This window comes from Lithobates pipiens, unplaced genomic scaffold (genome assembly GCF_037356315.1).
Source record: "Lithobates pipiens isolate NorthernLeopardFrog02 unplaced genomic scaffold, aLitPip1_a1.2 Scaffold_8, whole genome shotgun sequence".
Lineage (NCBI taxonomy): Eukaryota > Metazoa > Chordata > Amphibia > Anura > Ranidae > Lithobates > Lithobates pipiens.
Genome location: NW_027507903.1, coordinates 532,579,941 through 532,597,185, shown reverse-complemented (window position 1 = coordinate 532,597,185; position 17,245 = coordinate 532,579,941). Strand labels below are relative to the sequence as shown.

Sequence of the window (17,245 nt, the reverse complement as noted above, 5' to 3'; positions counted from 1 at the left end):
GGAAAATAAAAACAAAGATTTTGCCACCCTTACCTTGTAAAGTAAGAGAACGGATGCCTTCTGAAAGAAAAAAAAAGTCTTTGCTGTCATCTAGCGAAAGCCCCAGTGGCCTAATGGATAAGGCACTGGCCTCCTAAGCCAGGGATTGTGGGTTCGGGTCCCATCTGGGGTGTTTGAGATCTTGCTTGACTCTTTCAAGTCACATCTAAAGCAAGGCTTTAGAATAAAACCTTTAGGACTTCCCTTTCCTGTTGCCTTAATTAATATGCGTGCCTTCTCCTAGTAGAACTCAGATTAGTTCAGCAGCATGCTATCAACTGAATGGAAACTTCTGCAAGATGGCTACAAGTCCTCTTGTCCAAAACCAAATCTCCTGCAATGTTTCTGCCAAACAAAGGAAACGCTGCTTTTATTAGGAAAGAGCTTTGCATTTTCTCCGACATTCTCCAGACATCCCATTGTGGCATGCAAATCCGGTGGCCTAAAATCTTCAAGCAAAAAAGCCACCCTGACAAGTATCGTTGGTAAGCTTAATTTGCAGGAAGGCATTTTATGTCCTTTTTGTGCCAGTTTCAGAAATGTTTTTCCTGATGTATCAACATGTATACGAATAGCAATCAGAATCGCTCCTTAGAGGTGTGCTTCCTTTGCTTCATATGACATGGTGTTGTTGCATTTGTTGAGATTCACACTGATAGCCACTGCTTTGGGACACATTCAGAAGTCTTCTTGCCGCAAGCAGTCAGAAATAGAATCTGACGTGGATCGGCAGATTTTCTGAAAAATAGAGCATCAAAATGCTCAACACAGTTGCTGGATAGTGGCATTTCAAATGTATTAACAACTCTTGTGTTTTATCTGGGTTTACCCACAAACGGACCTTGATCCAAAGGTACTTGGTATTACCTGCCACTTCTTGCTTTACAGTGGATATTTAGTAACTTTTCAAACATGCATGAATATATCCCTAACACGTCACGATAGCAGTTGCAATATCATTTTTTCTTTCAAAAAAGTTCTACTTTTATTTTTTAAATACTGTCCTTGAGCTCCAGTCAAGTGGATTTGGCAGTGTTTTTTTTTTTTCTAGGAGTACTTATATGCCACCATTTCTTGCTATGAGAGAAAAAATATTCTCTTTTGTCTGGGATAAGCACGATTTTAGGTTTCGGATCACTTGAAGGCCTATTTGAAACCAAGGAGACATGGGTGATGGATTTCCGTGATGGCTTCTGTGCTCCAGTGGCGCAATCGGTCAGCGCGCGGTACTTATATGGCAGTATCTGTTGAGCAATGCCGAGGTTGTGAGTTCGAGCCTCACCTGGAGCATGCAGTTTCTTGCTTTTTGCCTTTATTCATGGAAAATGTAATCTGCACTTGCACCCTATGGCCTGAGAACTTTACAACAGGGCAATAAGCGCCCAAAGAAACTCAAGGTTCTTTCCTCAAGGGTGCTTGAATGAGCTGTCTTTCTGTTACACTGACCACATTCTTTAAATTGTGGACCAGAACAGATAAAGAAAATGTGCGCCTTCTACTTGATGAAAAGAGATGTGGAGAGCTGCGACATGGCTTTTCTCTTTCAGAAAACTCATTCTTCTGACTTTGTAGCTCAAACCGCTTGCAATTCTGTAGCAAGTTTACAAGGGAAAATAAAAACAAAGATTTTGCCACCCTTACCTTGTAAAGTAAGAGAACGGATGCCTTCTGAAAGAAAAAAAAAGTCTTTGCTGTGATCTAGCGAAAGCCCCAGTGGCCTAATGGATAAGGCACTGGCCTCCTAAGCCAGGGATTGTGGGTTCGGGTCCCATCTGGGGTGTTTGAGATCTTGCTTGACTCTTTCAAGTCACATCTAAAGCAAGGCTTTAGAATAAAACCTTTAGGACTTCCCTTTCCTGTTGCCTTAATTAATATGCGTGCCTTCTCCTAGTAGAACTCAGATTAGTTCAGCAGCATGCTATCAACTGAATGGAAACTTCTGCAAGATGGCTACAAGTCCTCTTGTCCAAAACCAAATCTCCTGCAATGTTTCTGCCAAACAATATGTTCAACTCCAAACAAAGGAAACGCTGCTTTTATTAGGAAAGAGCTTTGCATTTTCTCCGACATTCTCCAGACATCCCATTGTGGCATGCAAATCCGGTGGCCTAAAATCTTCAAGCAAAAAAGCCACCCTGACAAGTATCGTTGGTAAGCTTAATTTGCAGGAAGGCATTTTATGTCCTTTTTGTGCCAGTTTCAGAAATGTTTTTCCTGATGTATCAACATGTATACGAATAGCAATCAGAATCGCTCCTTAGAGGTGTGCTTCCTTTGCTTCATATGACATGGTGTTGTTGCATTTGTTGAGATTCACACTGATAGCCACTGCTTTGGGACACATTCAGAAGTCTTCTTGCCGCAAGCAGTCAGAAATAGAATCTGACGTGGATCGGCAGATTTTCTGAAAAATAGAGCATCAAAATGCTCAACACAGTTGCTGGATAGTGGCATTTCAAATGTATTAACAACTCTTGTGTTTTATCTGGGTTTACCCACAAACGGACCTTGATCCAAAGGTACTTGGTATTACCTGCCACTTCTTGCTTTACAGTGGATATTTAGTAACTTTTCAAACATGCATGAATATATCCCTAACACGTCACGATAGCAGTTGCAATATCATTTTTTCTTTCAAAAAAGTTCTACTTTTATTTTTTAAATACTGTCCTTGAGCTCCAGTCAAGTGGATTTGGCGGTGTTTTTTTTTTCTAGGAGTACTTATATGCTACCATTTCTTGCTATGAGAGAAAAAATATTCTCTTTTGTCTGGGATAAGCACGATTTTAGGTTTCGGATCACTTGAAGGCCTATTTGAAACCAAGGAGACATGGGTGATGGATTTCCGTGATGGCTTCTGTGCTCCAGTGGCGCAATCGGTCAGCGCGCGGTACTTATATGGCAGTATCTGTTGAGCAATGCTGAGGTTGTGAGTTCGAGCCTCACCTGGAGCATGCAGTTTCTTGCTTTTTGCCTTTATTCATGGAAAATGTAATCTGCACTTGCACCCTATGGCCTGAGAACTTTACAACAGGGCAATAAGCGCCCAAAGAAACTCAAGGTTCTTTCCTCAAGGGTGCTTGAATGAGCTGTCTTTCTGTTACACTGACCACATTCTTTAAATTGTGGACCAGAACAGATAAAGAAAATGTGCGCCTTCTACTTGATGAAAAGAGGTGTGGAGAGCTGCGACATGGCTTTTCTCTTTCAGAAAACTCATTCTTCTGACTTTGTAGCTCAAACCGCTTGCAATTCTGTAGCAAGTTTACAAGGGAAAATAAAAACAAAGATTTTGCCACCCTTACCTTGTAAAGTAAGAGAACGGATGCCTTCTGAAAGAAAAAAAAAGTCTTTGCTGTCATCTAGCGAAAGCCCCAGTGGCCTAATGGATAAGGCACTGGCCTCCTAAGCCAGGGATTGTGGGTTCGAGTCCCATCTGGGGTGTTTGAGATCTTGCTTGACTCTTTCAAGTCACATCTAAAGCAAGGCTTTAGAATAAAACCTTTAGGACTTCCCTTTCCTGTTGCCTTAATTAATATGCGTGCCTTCTCCTAGTAGAACTCAGATTAGTTCAGCAGCATGCTATCAACTGAATGGAAACTTCTGCAAGATGGCTACAAGTCCTCTTGTCCAAAACCAAATCTCCTGCAATGTTTCTGCCAAACAATATGTTCAACTCCAAACAAAGGAAACGCTGCTTTTATTAGGAAAGAGCTTTGCATTTTCTCCGACATTCTCCAGACATCCCATTGTGGCATGCAAATCCGGTGGCCTAAAATCTTCAAGCAAAAAAGCCACCCTGACAAGTATCGTTGGTAAGCTTAATTTGCAGGAAGGCATTTTATGTCCTTTTTGTGCCAGTTTCAGAAATGTTTTTCCTGATGTATCAACATGTATACGAATAGCAATCAGAATCGCTCCTTAGAGGTGTGCTTCCTTTGCTTCATATGACATGGTGTTGTTGCATTTGTTGAGATTCACACTGATAGCCACTGCTTTGGGACACATTCAGAAGTCTTCTTGCCGCAAGCAGTCAGAAATAGAATCTGACGTGGATCGGCAGATTTTCTGAAAAATAGAGCATCAAAATGCTCAACACAGTTGCTGGATAGTGGCATTTCAAATGTATTAACAACTCTTGTGTTTTATCTGGGTTTACCCACAAACGGACCTTGATCCAAAGGAACTTGGTATTACCTGCCACTTCTTGCTTTACAGTGGATATTTAGTAACTTTTCAAACATGCATGAATATATCCCTAACACGTCACGATAGCAGTTGCAATATCATTTTTTCTTTCAAAAAAGTTCTACTTTTATTTTTTAAATACTGTCCTTGAGCTCCAGTCAAGTGGATTTGGCAGTGTTTTTTTTTTTTCTAGGAGTACTTATATGCTACCATTTCTTGCTATGAGAGAAAAAATATTCTCTTTTGTCTGGGATAAGCACGATTTTAGGTTTCGGATCACTTGAAGGCCTATTTGAAACCAAGGAGACATGGGTGATGGATTTCCGTGATGGCTTCTGTGCTCCAGTGGCGCAATCGGTCAGCGCGCGGTACTTATATGGCAGTATCTGTTGAGCAATGCCGAGGTTGTGAGTTCGAGCCTCACCTGGAGCATGCAGTTTCTTGCTTTTTGCCTTTATTCATGGAAAATGTAATCTGCACTTGCACCCTATGGCCTGAGAACTTTACAACAGGGCAATAAGCGCCCAAAGAAACTCAAGGTTCTTTCCTCAAGGGTGCTTGAATGAGCTGTCTTTCTGTTACACTGACCACATTCTTTAAATTGTGGACCAGAACAGATAAAGAAAATGTGCGCCTTCTACTTGATGAAAAGAGATGTGGAGAGCTGCGACATGGCTTTTCTCTTTCAGAAAACTCATTCTTCTGACTTTGTAGCTCAAACCGCTTGCAATTCTGTAGCAAGTTTACAAGGGAAAATAAAAACAAAGATTTTGCCACCCTTACCTTGTAAAGTAAGAGAACGGATGCCTTCTGAAAGAAAAAAAAAGTCTTTGCTGTCATCTAGCGAAAGCCCCAGTGGCCTAATGGATAAGGCACTGGCCTCCTAAGCCAGGGATTGTGGGTTCGGGTCCCATCTGGGGTGTTTGAGATCTTGCTTGACTCTTTCAAGTCACATCTAAAGCAAGGCTTTAGAATAAAACCTTTAGGACTTCCCTTTCCTGTTGCCTTAATTAATATGCGTGCCTTCTCCTAGTAGAACTCAGATTAGTTCAGCAGCATGCTATCAACTGAATGGAAACTTCTGCAAGATGGCTACAAGTCCTCTTGTCCAAAACCAAATCTCCTGCAATGTTTCTGCCAAACAAAGGAAACGCTGCTTTTATTAGGAAAGAGCTTTGCATTTTCTCCGACATTCTCCAGACATCCCATTGTGGCATGCAAATCCGGTGGCCTAAAATCTTCAAGCAAAAAAGCCACCCTGACAAGTATCGTTGGTAAGCTTAATTTGCAGGAAGGCATTTTATGTCCTTTTTGTGCCAGTTTCAGAAATGTTTTTCCTGATGTATCAACATGTATACGAATAGCAATCAGAATCGCTCCTTAGAGGTGTGCTTCCTTTGCTTCATATGACATGGTGTTGTTGCATTTGTTGAGATTCACACTGATAGCCACTGCTTTGGGACACATTCAGAAGTCTTCTTGCCGCAAGCAGTCAGAAATAGAATCTGACGTGGATCGGCAGATTTTCTGAAAAATAGAGCATCAAAATGCTCAACACAGTTGCTGGATAGTGGCATTTCAAATGTATTAACAACTCTTGTGTTTTATCTGGGTTTACCCACAAACGGACCTTGATCCAAAGGTACTTGGTATTACCTGCCACTTCTTGCTTTACAGTGGATATTTAGTAACTTTTCAAACATGCATGAATATATCCCTAACACGTCACGATAGCAGTTGCAATATCATTTTTTCTTTCAAAAAAGTTCTACTTTTATTTTTTAAATACTGTCCTTGAGCTCCAGTCAAGTGGATTTGGCGGTGTTTTTTTTTTCTAGGAGTACTTATATGCTACCATTTCTTGCTATGAGAGAAAAAATATTCTCTTTTGTCTGGGATAAGCACGATTTTAGGTTTCGGATCACTTGAAGGCCTATTTGAAACCAAGGAGACATGGGTGATGGATTTCCGTGATGGCTTCTGTGCTCCAGTGGCGCAATCGGTCAGCGCGCGGTACTTATATGGCAGTATCTGTTGAGCAATGCCGAGGTTGTGAGTTCGAGCCTCACCTGGAGCATGCAGTTTCTTGCTTTTTGCCTTTATTCATGGAAAATGTAATCTGCACTTGCACCCTATGGCCTGAGAACTTTACAACAGGGCAATAAGCGCCCAAAGAAACTCAAGGTTCTTTCCTCAAGGGTGCTTGAATGAGCTGTCTTTCTGTTACACTGACCACATTCTTTAAATTGTGGACCAGAACAGATAAAGAAAATGTGCGCCTTCTACTTGATGAAAAGAGGTGTGGAGAGCTGCGACATGGCTTTTCTCTTTCAGAAAACTCATTCTTCTGACTTTGTAGCTCAAACCGCTTGCAATTCTGTAGCAAGTTTACAAGGGAAAATAAAAACAAAGATTTTGCCACCCTTACCTTGTAAAGTAAGAGAACGGATGCCTTCTGAAAGAAAAAAAAAGTCTTTGCTGTCATCTAGCGAAAGCCCCAGTGGCCTAATGGATAAGGCACTGGCCTCCTAAGCCAGGGATTGTGGGTTCGAGTCCCATCTGGGGTGTTTGAGATCTTGCTTGACTCTTTCAAGTCACATCTAAAGCAAGGCTTTAGAATAAAACCTTTAGGACTTCCCTTTCCTGTTGCCTTAATTAATATGCGTGCCTTCTCCTAGTAGAACTCAGATTAGTTCAGCAGCATGCTATCAACTGAATGGAAACTTCTGCAAGATGGCTACAAGTCCTCTTGTCCAAAACCAAATCTCCTGCAATGTTTCTGCCAAACAATATGTTCAACTCCCCACAAAGGAAACGCTGCTTTTATTAGGAAAGAGCTTTGCATTTTCTCCGACATTCTCCAGACATCCCATTGTGGCATGCAAATCCGGTGGCCTAAAATCTTCAAGCAAAAAAGCCACCCTGACAAGTATCGTTGGTAAGCTTAATTTGCAGGAAGGCATTTTATGTCCTTTTTGTGCCAGTTTCAGAAATGTTTTTCCTGATGTATCAACATGTATACGAATAGCAATCAGAATCGCTCCTTAGAGGTGTGCTTCCTTTGCTTCATATGACATGGTGTTGTTGCATTTGTTGAGATTCACACTGATAGCCACTGCTTTGGGACACATTCAGAAGTCTTCTTGCCGCAAGCAGTCAGAAATAGAATCTGACATGGATCGGCAGATTTTCTGAAAAATAGAGCATCAAAATGCTCAACACAGTTGCTGGATAGTGGCATTTCAAATGTATTAACAACTCTTGTGTTTTATCTGGGTTTACCCACAAACGGACCTTGATCCAAAGGTACTTGGTATTACCTGCCACTTCTTGCTTTACAGTGGATATTTAGTAACTTTTCAAACATGCATGAATATATCCCTAACACGTCACGATAGCAGTTGCAATATCATTTTTTCTTTCAAAAAAGTTCTACTTTTATTTTTTAAATACTGTCCTTGAGCTCCAGTCAAGTGGATTTGGCGGTGTTTTTTTTTTTTCTAGGAGTACTTATATGCTACCATTTCTTGCTATGAGAGAAAAAATATTCTCTTTTGTCTGGGATAAGCACGATTTTAGGTTTCGGATCACTTGAAGGCCTATTTGAAACCAAGGAGACATGGGTGATGGATTTCCTTGACGGCTTCTGTGCTCCAGTGGCGCAATCGGTCAGCGCGCGGTACTTATATGGCAGTATCTGTTGAGCAATGCCGAGGTTGTGAGTTCGAGCCTCACCTGGAGCATGCAGTTTCTTGCTTTTTGCCTTTATTCATGGAAAATGTAATCTGCACTTGCACCCTATGGCCTGAGAACTTTACAACAGGGCAATAAGCGCCCAAAGAAACTCAAGTTTCTTTCCTCAAGGGTGCTTGAATGAGCTGTCTTTCTGTTACACTGACCACATTCTTTAAATTGTGGACCAGAACAGATAAAGAAAATGTGCGCCTTCTACTTGATGAAAAGAGGTGTGGAGAGCTGCGACATGGCTTTTCTCTTTCAGAAAACTCATTCTTCTGACTTTGTAGCTCAAACCGCTTGCAATTCTGTAGCAAGTTTACAAGGGAAAATAAAAACAAAGATTTTGCCACCCTTACCTTGTAAAGTAAGAGAACGGATGCCTTCTGAAAGAAAAAAAAAGTCTTTGCTGTCATCTAGCGAAAGCCCCAGTGGCCTAATGGATAAGGCACTGGCCTCCTAAGCCAGGGATTGTGGGTTCGAGTCCCATCTGGGGTGTTTGAGATCTTGCTTGACTCTTTCAAGTCACATCTAAAGCAAGGCTTTAGAATAAAACCTTTAGGAGTTCCCTTTCCTGTTGCCTTAATTAATATACGTGCCTTCTCCTAGTAGAACTCAGATTAGTTCAGCAGCATGCTATCAACTGAATGGAAACTTCTGCAAGATGGCTACAAGTCCTCTTGTCCAAAACCAAATCTCCTGCAATGTTTCTGCCAAACAATATGTTCAACTCCCCACAAAGGCAACGCTGCTTTTATTAGGAAAGAGCTTTGCATTTTCTCCGACATTCTCCAGACATCCCATTGTGGCATGCAAATCCGGTGGCCTAAAATCTTCAAGCAAAAAAGCCACCCTGACAAGTATCGTTGGTAAGCTTAATTTGCAGGAAGGCATTTTATGTCCTTGTTGTGCCAGTTTCAGAAATGTTTTTCCTGATGTATCAACATGTATACGAATAGCAATCAGAATCGCTCCTTAGAGGTGTGCTTCCTTTGCTTCATATGACATGGTGTTGTTGCATTTGTTGAGATTCACACTGATAGCCACTGCTTTGGGACACATTCAGAAGTCTTCTTGCCGCAAGCAGTCAGAAATAGAATCTGACGTGGATCGGCAGATTTTCTGAAAAATAGAGCATCAAAATGCTCAACACAGTTGCTGGATAGTGGCATTTCAAATGTATTAACAACTCTTGTGTTTTATCTGGGTTTACCCACAAACGGACCTTGATCCAAAGGTACTTGGTATTACCTGCCACTTCTTGCTTTACAGTGGATATTTAGTAACTTTTCAAACATGCATGAATATATCCCTAACACGTCACGATAGCAGTTGCAATATCATTTTTTCTTTCAAAAAAGTTCTACTTTTATTTTTTAAATACTGTCCTTGAGCTCCAGTCAAGTGGATTTGGCAGTGTTTTTTTTTTTTCTAGGAGTACTTATATGCTACCATTTCTTGCTATGAGAGAAAAAATATTCTCTTTTGTCTGGGATAAGCACGATTTTAGGTTTCGGATCACTTGAAGGCCTATTTGAAACCAAGGAGACATGGGTGATGGATTTCCGTGATGGCTTCTGTGCTCCAGTGGTGCAATCGGTCAGCGCGCGGTACTTATATGGCAGTATCTGTTGAGCAATGCCGAGGTTGTGAGTTCGAGCCTCACCTGGAGCATGCAGTTTCTTGCTTTTTGCCTTTATTCATGGAAAATGTAATCTGCACTTGCACCCTATGGCCTGAGAACTTTACAACAGGGCAATAAGCGCCCAAAGAAACTCAAGGTTCTTTCCTCAAGGGTGCTTGAATGAGCTGTCTTTCTGTTACACTGACCACATTCTTTAAATTGTGGACCAGAACAGATAAAGAAAATGTGCGCCTTCTACTTGATGAAAAGAGGTGTGGAGAGCTGCGACATGGCTTTTCTCTTTCAGAAAACTCATTCTTCTGACTTTGTAGCTCAAACCGCTTGCAATTCTGTAGCAAGTTTACAAGGGAAAATAAAAACAAAGATTTTGCCACCCTTACCTTGTAAAGTAAGAGAACGGATGCCTTCTGAAAGAAAAAAAAAGTCTTTGCTGTCATCTAGCGAAAGCCCCAGTGGCCTAATGGATAAGGCACTGGCCTCCTAAGCCAGGGATTGTGGGTTTGAGTCCCATCTGGGGTGTTTGAGATCTTGCTTGACTCTTTCAAGTCACATCTAAAGCAAGGCTTTAGAATAAAACCTTTAGGACTTCCCTTTCCTGTTGCCTTAATTAATATGCGTGCCTTCTCCTAGTAGAACTCAGATTAGTTCAGCAGCATGCTATCAACTGAATGGAAACTTCTGCAAGATGGCTACAAGTCCTCTTGTCCAAAACCAAATCTCCTGCAATGTTTCTGCCAAACAATATGTTCATCTCCAAACAAAGGAAACGCTGCTTTTATTAGGAAAGAGCTTTGCATTTTCTCCGACATTCTCCAGACATCCCATTGTGGCATGCAAATCCGGTGGCCCTAAAATCTTCAAGCAAAAAAGCCACCCTGACAATTATCGTTGGTAAGCTTAATTTGCAGGAAGGCATTTTATGTCCTTGTTGTGCCAGTTTCAGAAATGTTTTTCCTGATGTATCAACATGTATACGAATAGCAATCAGAATCGCTCCTTAGAGGTGTGCTTCCTTTGCTTCATATGACATGGTGTTGTTGCATTTGTTGAGATTCACACTGATAGCCACTGCTTTGGGACACATTCAGAAGTCTTCTTGCCGCAAGCAGTCAGAAATAGAATCTGACGTGGATCGGCAGATTTTCTGAAAAATAGAGCATCAAAATGCTCAACACAGTTGCTGGATAGTGGCATTTCAAATGTATTAACAACTCTTGTGTTTTATCTGGGTTTACCCACAAACGGACCTTGATCCAAAGGTACTTGGTATTACCTGCCACTTCTTGCTTTACAGTGGATATTTAGTAACTTTTCAAACATGCATGAATATATCCCTAACACGTCACGATAGCAGTTGCAATATCATTTTTTCTTTCAAAAAAGTTCTACTTTTATTTTTTAAATACTGTCCTTGAGCTCCAGTCAAGTGGATTTGGCAGTGTTTTTTTTTTTTCTAGGAGTACTTATATGCTACCATTTCTTGCTATGAGAGAAAAAATATTCTCTTTTGTCTGGGATAAGCACGATTTTAGGTTTCGGATCACTTGAAGGCCTATTTGAAACCAAGGAGACATGGGTGATGGATTTCCGTGATGGCTTCTGTGCTCCAGTGGTGCAATCGGTCAGCGCGCGGTACTTATATGGCAGTATCTGTTGAGCAATGCCGAGGTTGTGAGTTCGAGCCTCACCTGGAGCATGCAGTTTCTTGCTTTTTGCCTTTATTCATGGAAAATGTAATCTGCACTTGCACCCTATGGCCTGAGAACTTTACAACAGGGCAATAAGCGCCCAAAGAAACTCAAGGTTCTTTCCTCAAGGGTGCTTGAATGAGCTGTCTTTCTGTTACACTGACCACATTCTTTAAATTGTGGACCAGAACAGATAAAGAAAATGTGCGCCTTCTACTTGATGAAAAGAGGTGTGGAGAGCTGCGACATGGCTTTTCTCTTTCAGAAAACTCATTCTTCTGACTTTGTAGCTCAAACCGCTTGCAATTCTGTAGCAAGTTTACAAGGGAAAATAAAAACAAAGATTTTGCCACCCTTACCTTGTAAAGTAAGAGAACGGATGCCTTCTGAAAGAAAAAAAAAGTCTTTGCTGTCATCTAGCGAAAGCCCCAGTGGCCTAATGGATAAGGCACTGGCCTCCTAAGCCAGGGATTGTGGGTTCGAGTCCCATCTGGGGTGTTTGAGATCTTGCTTGACTCTTTCAAGTCACATCTAAAGCAAGGCTTTAGAATAAAACCTTTAGGAGTTCCCTTTCCTGTTGCCTTAATTAATATACGTGCCTTCTCCTAGTAGAACTCAGATTAGTTCAGCAGCATGCTATCAACTGAATGGAAACTTCTGCAAGATGGCTACAAGTCCTCTTGTCCAAAACCAAATCTCCTGCAATGTTTCTGCCAAACAATATGTTCAACTCCCCACAAAGGCAACGCTGCTTTTATTAGGAAAGAGCTTTGCATTTTCTCCGACATTCTCCAGACATCCCATTGTGGCATGCAAATCCGGTGGCCTAAAATCTTCAAGCAAAAAAGCCACCCTGACAAGTATCGTTGGTAAGCTTAATTTGCAGGAAGGCATTTTATGTCCTTGTTGTGCCAGTTTCAGAAATGTTTTTCCTGATGTATCAACATGTATACGAATAGCAATCAGAATCGCTCCTTAGAGGTGTGCTTCCTTTGCTTCATATGACATGGTGTTGTTGCATTTGTTGAGATTCACACTGATAGCCACTGCTTTGGGACACATTCAGAAGTCTTCTTGCCGCAAGCAGTCAGAAATAGAATCTGACGTGGATCGGCAGATTTTCTGAAAAATAGAGCATCAAAATGCTCAACACAGTTGCTGGATAGTGGCATTTCAAATGTATTAACAACTCTTGTGTTTTATCTGGGTTTACCCACAAACGGACCTTGATCCAAAGGTACTTGGTATTACCTGCCACTTCTTGCTTTACAGTGGATATTTAGTAACTTTTCAAACATGCATGAATATATCCCTAACACGTCACGATAGCAGTTGCAATATCATTTTTTCTTTCAAAAAAGTTCTACTTTTATTTTTTAAATACTGTCCTTGAGCTCCAGTCAAGTGGATTTGGCAGTGTTTTTTTTTTTTCTAGGAGTACTTATATGCTACCATTTCTTGCTATGAGAGAAAAAATATTCTCTTTTGTCTGGGATAAGCACGATTTTAGGTTTCGGATCACTTGAAGGCCTATTTGAAACCAAGGAGACATGGGTGATGGATTTCCGTGATGGCTTCTGTGCTCCAGTGGTGCAATCGGTCAGCGCGCGGTACTTATATGGCAGTATCTGTTGAGCAATGCCGAGGTTGTGAGTTCGAGCCTCACCTGGAGCATGCAGTTTCTTGCTTTTTGCCTTTATTCATGGAAAATGTAATCTGCACTTGCACCCTATGGCCTGAGAACTTTACAACAGGGCAATAAGCGCCCAAAGAAACTCAAGGTTCTTTCCTCAAGGGTGCTTGAATGAGCTGTCTTTCTGTTACACTGACCACATTCTTTAAATTGTGGACCAGAACAGATAAAGAAAATGTGCGCCTTCTACTTGATGAAAAGAGGTGTGGAGAGCTGCGACATGGCTTTTCTCTTTCAGAAAACTCATTCTTCTGACTTTGTAGCTCAAACCGCTTGCAATTCTGTAGCAAGTTTACAAGGGAAAATAAAAACAAAGATTTTGCCACCCTTACCTTGTAAAGTAAGAGAACGGATGCCTTCTGAAAGAAAAAAAAAGTCTTTGCTGTCATCTAGCGAAAGCCCCAGTGGCCTAATGGATAAGGCACTGGCCTCCTAAGCCAGGGATTGTGGGTTCGAGTCCCATCTGGGGTGTTTGAGATCTTGCTTGACTCTTTCAAGTCACATCTAAAGCAAGGCTTTAGAATAAAACCTTTAGGACTTCCCTTTCCTGTTGCCTTAATTAATATGCGTGCCTTCTCCTAGTAGAACTCAGATTAGTTCAGCAGCATGCTATCAACTGAATGGAAACTTCTGCAAGATGGCTACAAGTCCTCTTGTCCAAAACCAAATCTCCTGCAATGTTTCTGCCAAACAATATGTTCATCTCCAAACAAAGGAAACGCTGCTTTTATTAGGAAAGAGCTTTGCATTTTCTCCGACATTCTCCAGACATCCCATTGTGGCATGCAAATCCGGTGGCCTAAAATCTTCAAGCAAAAAAGCCACCCTGACAAGTATCGTTGGTAAGCTTAATTTGCAGGAAGGCATTTTATGTCCTTTTTGTGCCAGTTTCAGAAATGTTTTTCCTGATGTATCAACATGTATACGAATAGCAATCAGAATCGCTCCTTAGAGGTGTGCTTCCTTTGCTTCATATGACATGGTGTTGTTGCATTTGTTGAGATTCACACTGATAGCCACTGCTTTGGGACACATTCAGAAGTCTTCTTGCCGCAAGCAGTCAGAAATAGAATCTGACGTGGATCGGCAGATTTTCTGAAAAATAGAGCATCAAAATGCTCAACACAGTTGCTGGATAGTGGCATTTCAAATGTATTAACAACTCTTGTGTTTTATCTGGGTTTACCCACAAACGGACCTTGATCCAAAGGTACTTGGTATTACCTGCCACTTCTTGCTTTACAGTGGATATTTAGTAACTTTTCAAACATGCATGAATATATCCCTAACACGTCACGATAGCAGTTGCAATATCATTTTTTCTTTCAAAAAAGTTCTACTTTTATTTTTTAAATACTGTCCTTGAGCTCCAGTCAAGTGGATTTGGCGGTGTTTTTTTTTTCTAGGAGTACTTATATGCTACCATTTCTTGCTATGAGAGAAAAAATATTCTCTTTTGTCTGGGATAAGCACGATTTTAGGTTTCGGATCACTTGAAGGCCTATTTGAAACCAAGGAGACATGGGTGATGGATTTCCGTGATGGCTTCTGTGCTCCAGTGGCGCAATCGGTCAGCGCGCGGTACTTATATGGCAGTATCTGTTGAGCAATGCCGAGGTTGTGAGTTCAAGCCTCACCTGGAGCATGCAGTTTCTTGCTTTTTGCCTTTATTCATGGAAAATGTAATCTGCACTTGCACCCTATGGCCTGAGAACTTTACAACAGGGCAATAAGCGCCCAAAGAAACTCAAGGTTCTTTCCTCAAGGGTGCTTGAATGAGCTGTCTTTCTGTTACACTGACCACATTCTTTAAATTGTGGACCAGAACAGATAAAGAAAATGTGCGCCTTCTACTTGATGAAAAGAGGTGTGGAGAGCTGCGACATGGCTTTTCTCTTTCAGAAAACTCATTCTTCTGACTTTGTAGCTCAAACCGCTTGCAATTCTGTAGCAAGTTTACAAGGGAAAATAAAAACAAAGATTTTGCCACCCTTACCTTGTAAAGTAAGAGAACGGATGCCTTCTAAATGAAAAAAAAAGTCTTTGCTGTCATCTAGCGAAAGCCCCAGTGGCCTAATGGATAAGGCACTGGCCTCCTAAGCCAGGGATTGTGGGTTCGAGTCCCATCTGGGGTGTTTGAGATCTTGCTTGACTCTTTCAAGTCACATCTAAAGCAAGGCTTTAGAATAAAACCTTTAGGACTTCCCTTTCCTGTTGCCTTAATTAATATGTGTGCCTTCTCCTAGTAGAACTCAGATTAGTTCAGCAGCATGCTATCAACTGAATGGAAACTTCTGCAAGATGGCTACAAGTCCTCTTGTCCAAAACCAAATCTCCTGCAATGTTTCTGCCAAACAATATGTTCAACTCCCCACAAAGGAAACGCTGCTTTTATTAGGAAAGAGCTTTGCATTTTCTCCGACATTCTCCAGACATCCCATTGTGGCATGCAAATCCGGTGGCCTAAAATCTTCAAGCAAAAAACCCACCCTGACAAGTATCGTTGGTAAGCTTAATTTGCAGGAAGGCATTTTATGTCCTTTTTGTGCCAGTTTCAGAAATGTTTTTCCTGATGTATCAACATGTATACGAATAGCAATCAGAATCGCTCCTTAGAGGTGTGCTTCCTTTGCTTCATATGACATGGTGTTGTTGCATTTGTTGAGATTCACACTGATAGCCACTGCTTTGGGACACATTCAGAAGTCTTCTTGCCGCAAGCAGTCAGAAATAGAATCTGACGTGGATCGGCAGATTTTCTGAAAAATAGAGCATCAAAATGCTCAACACAGTTGCTGGATAGTGGCATTTCAAATGTATTAACAACTCTTGTGTTTTATCTGGGTTTACCCACAAACGGACCTTGATCCAAAGGTACTTGGTATTACCTGCCACTTCTTGCTTTACAGTGGATATTTAGTAACTTTTCAAACATGCATGAATATATCCCTAACACGTCACGATAGCAGTTGCAATATCATTTTTTCTTTCAAAAAAGTTCTACTTTTATTTTTTAAATACTGTCCTTGAGCTCCAGTCAAGTGGATTTGGCGGTGTTTTTTTTTTTTCTAGGAGTACTTATATGCTACCATTTCTTGCTATGAGAGAAAAAATATTCTCTTTTGTCTGGGATAAGCACGATTTTAGGTTTCGGATCACTTGAAGGCCTATTTGAAACCAAGGAGACATGGGTGATGGATTTCCTTGACGGCTTCTGTGCTCCAGTGGCGCAATCGGTCAGCGCGCGGTACTTATATGGCAGTATCTGTTGAGCAATGCCGAGGTTGTGAGTTCGAGCCTCACCTGGAGCATGCAGTTTCTTGCTTTTTGCCTTTATTCATGGAAAATGTAATCTGCACTTGCACCCTATGGCCTGAGAACTTTACAACAGGGCAATAAGCGCCCAAAGAAACTCAAGTTTCTTTCCTCAAGGGTGCTTGAATGAGCTGTCTTTCTGTTACACTGACCACATTCTTTAAATTGTGGACCAGAACAGATAAAGAAAATGTGCGCCTTCTACTTGATGAAAAGAGGTGTGGAGAGCTGCGACATGGCTTTTCTCTTTCAGAAAACTCATTCTTCTGACTTTGTAGCTCAAACCGCTTGCAATTCTGTAGCAAGTTTACAAGGGAAAATAAAAACAAAGATTTTGCCACCCTTACCTTGTAAAGTAAGAGAACGGATGCCTTCTGAAAGAAAAAAAAAAGTCTTTGCTGTCATCTAGCGAAAGCCCCAGTGGCCTAATGGCTAAGGCACTGGCCTCCTAAGCCAGGGATTGTGGGTTCGAGTCCCATCTGGGGTGTTTGAGATCTTGCTTGACTCTTTCAAGTCACATCTAAAGCAAGGCTTTAGAATAAAACCTTTAGGACTTCCCTTTCCTGTTGCCTTAATTAATATGTGTGCCTTCTCCTAGTAGAACTCAGATTAGTTCAGCAGCATGCTATCAACTGAATGGAAACTTCTGCAAGATGGCTACAAGTCCTCTTGTCCAAAACCAAATCTCCTGCAATGTTTCTGCCAAACAATATGTTCAACTCCCCACAAAGGAAACGCTGCTTTTATTAGGAAAGAGCTTTGCATTTTCTCCGACATTCTCCAGACATCCCATTGTGGCATGCAAATCCGGTGGCCTAAAATCTTCAAGCAAAAAAGCCACCCTGACAAGTATCGTTGGTAAGCTTAATTTGCAGGAAGGCATTTTATGTCCTTTTTGTGCCAGTTTCAGAAATGTTTTTCCTGATGTATCAACATGTATAC

The 17,245-nt window shown here is 41.3% G+C and overlaps 21 non-coding genes across 21 annotated transcripts; all 21 read left to right on the top strand.

The window, feature by feature from the left end:
- The first annotated feature begins 99 nt into the window (after positions 1-99).
- Positions 100-172, top strand: TRNAR-CCU (transfer RNA arginine (anticodon CCU)). The gene has a single exon. It is a non-coding gene; the product is annotated as a tRNA-Arg (tRNA).
- A 1,064-nt stretch (positions 173-1,236) lies between these two features.
- TRNAI-UAU (transfer RNA isoleucine (anticodon UAU)) lies at positions 1,237-1,329 on the top strand. Its single transcript is given in 2 exon segments — positions 1,237-1,274; positions 1,294-1,329. It is a non-coding gene; the product is annotated as a tRNA-Ile (tRNA).
- A 417-nt stretch (positions 1,330-1,746) lies between these two features.
- Positions 1,747-1,819, top strand: TRNAR-CCU (transfer RNA arginine (anticodon CCU)). Its single transcript has one exon. It is a non-coding gene; the product is annotated as a tRNA-Arg (tRNA).
- A 1,081-nt stretch (positions 1,820-2,900) lies between these two features.
- On the top strand, positions 2,901-2,993 carry TRNAI-UAU (transfer RNA isoleucine (anticodon UAU)). The gene is given in 2 exon segments: positions 2,901-2,938; positions 2,958-2,993. It is a non-coding gene; the product is annotated as a tRNA-Ile (tRNA).
- A 417-nt stretch (positions 2,994-3,410) lies between these two features.
- On the top strand, positions 3,411-3,483 carry TRNAR-CCU (transfer RNA arginine (anticodon CCU)). The gene has a single exon. It is a non-coding gene; the product is annotated as a tRNA-Arg (tRNA).
- A 1,083-nt stretch (positions 3,484-4,566) lies between these two features.
- On the top strand, positions 4,567-4,659 carry TRNAI-UAU (transfer RNA isoleucine (anticodon UAU)). Its single transcript is given in 2 exon segments — positions 4,567-4,604; positions 4,624-4,659. It is a non-coding gene; the product is annotated as a tRNA-Ile (tRNA).
- A 417-nt stretch (positions 4,660-5,076) lies between these two features.
- Positions 5,077-5,149, top strand: TRNAR-CCU (transfer RNA arginine (anticodon CCU)). The gene has a single exon. It is a non-coding gene; the product is annotated as a tRNA-Arg (tRNA).
- A 1,062-nt stretch (positions 5,150-6,211) lies between these two features.
- On the top strand, positions 6,212-6,304 carry TRNAI-UAU (transfer RNA isoleucine (anticodon UAU)). Its single transcript is given in 2 exon segments — positions 6,212-6,249; positions 6,269-6,304. It is a non-coding gene; the product is annotated as a tRNA-Ile (tRNA).
- Positions 6,305-6,721: 417 nt separating this feature from the next.
- TRNAR-CCU (transfer RNA arginine (anticodon CCU)) lies at positions 6,722-6,794 on the top strand. Its single transcript has one exon. It is a non-coding gene; the product is annotated as a tRNA-Arg (tRNA).
- A 1,083-nt stretch (positions 6,795-7,877) lies between these two features.
- TRNAI-UAU (transfer RNA isoleucine (anticodon UAU)) lies at positions 7,878-7,970 on the top strand. Its single transcript is given in 2 exon segments — positions 7,878-7,915; positions 7,935-7,970. It is a non-coding gene; the product is annotated as a tRNA-Ile (tRNA).
- Positions 7,971-8,387: 417 nt separating this feature from the next.
- TRNAR-CCU (transfer RNA arginine (anticodon CCU)) lies at positions 8,388-8,460 on the top strand. Its single transcript has one exon. It is a non-coding gene; the product is annotated as a tRNA-Arg (tRNA).
- Positions 8,461-9,543: 1,083 nt separating this feature from the next.
- TRNAI-UAU (transfer RNA isoleucine (anticodon UAU)) lies at positions 9,544-9,636 on the top strand. Its single transcript is given in 2 exon segments — positions 9,544-9,581; positions 9,601-9,636. It is a non-coding gene; the product is annotated as a tRNA-Ile (tRNA).
- Positions 9,637-10,053: 417 nt separating this feature from the next.
- Positions 10,054-10,126, top strand: TRNAR-CCU (transfer RNA arginine (anticodon CCU)). The gene has a single exon. It is a non-coding gene; the product is annotated as a tRNA-Arg (tRNA).
- Positions 10,127-11,210: 1,084 nt separating this feature from the next.
- TRNAI-UAU (transfer RNA isoleucine (anticodon UAU)) lies at positions 11,211-11,303 on the top strand. The gene is given in 2 exon segments: positions 11,211-11,248; positions 11,268-11,303. It is a non-coding gene; the product is annotated as a tRNA-Ile (tRNA).
- A 417-nt stretch (positions 11,304-11,720) lies between these two features.
- TRNAR-CCU (transfer RNA arginine (anticodon CCU)) lies at positions 11,721-11,793 on the top strand. The gene has a single exon. It is a non-coding gene; the product is annotated as a tRNA-Arg (tRNA).
- Positions 11,794-12,876: 1,083 nt separating this feature from the next.
- On the top strand, positions 12,877-12,969 carry TRNAI-UAU (transfer RNA isoleucine (anticodon UAU)). The gene is given in 2 exon segments: positions 12,877-12,914; positions 12,934-12,969. It is a non-coding gene; the product is annotated as a tRNA-Ile (tRNA).
- Positions 12,970-13,386: 417 nt separating this feature from the next.
- On the top strand, positions 13,387-13,459 carry TRNAR-CCU (transfer RNA arginine (anticodon CCU)). Its single transcript has one exon. It is a non-coding gene; the product is annotated as a tRNA-Arg (tRNA).
- A 1,081-nt stretch (positions 13,460-14,540) lies between these two features.
- TRNAI-UAU (transfer RNA isoleucine (anticodon UAU)) lies at positions 14,541-14,633 on the top strand. The gene is given in 2 exon segments: positions 14,541-14,578; positions 14,598-14,633. It is a non-coding gene; the product is annotated as a tRNA-Ile (tRNA).
- A 417-nt stretch (positions 14,634-15,050) lies between these two features.
- TRNAR-CCU (transfer RNA arginine (anticodon CCU)) lies at positions 15,051-15,123 on the top strand. The gene has a single exon. It is a non-coding gene; the product is annotated as a tRNA-Arg (tRNA).
- A 1,083-nt stretch (positions 15,124-16,206) lies between these two features.
- Positions 16,207-16,299, top strand: TRNAI-UAU (transfer RNA isoleucine (anticodon UAU)). The gene is given in 2 exon segments: positions 16,207-16,244; positions 16,264-16,299. It is a non-coding gene; the product is annotated as a tRNA-Ile (tRNA).
- A 418-nt stretch (positions 16,300-16,717) lies between these two features.
- On the top strand, positions 16,718-16,790 carry TRNAR-CCU (transfer RNA arginine (anticodon CCU)). The gene has a single exon. It is a non-coding gene; the product is annotated as a tRNA-Arg (tRNA).
- Positions 16,791-17,245: the final 455 nt, after the last annotated feature.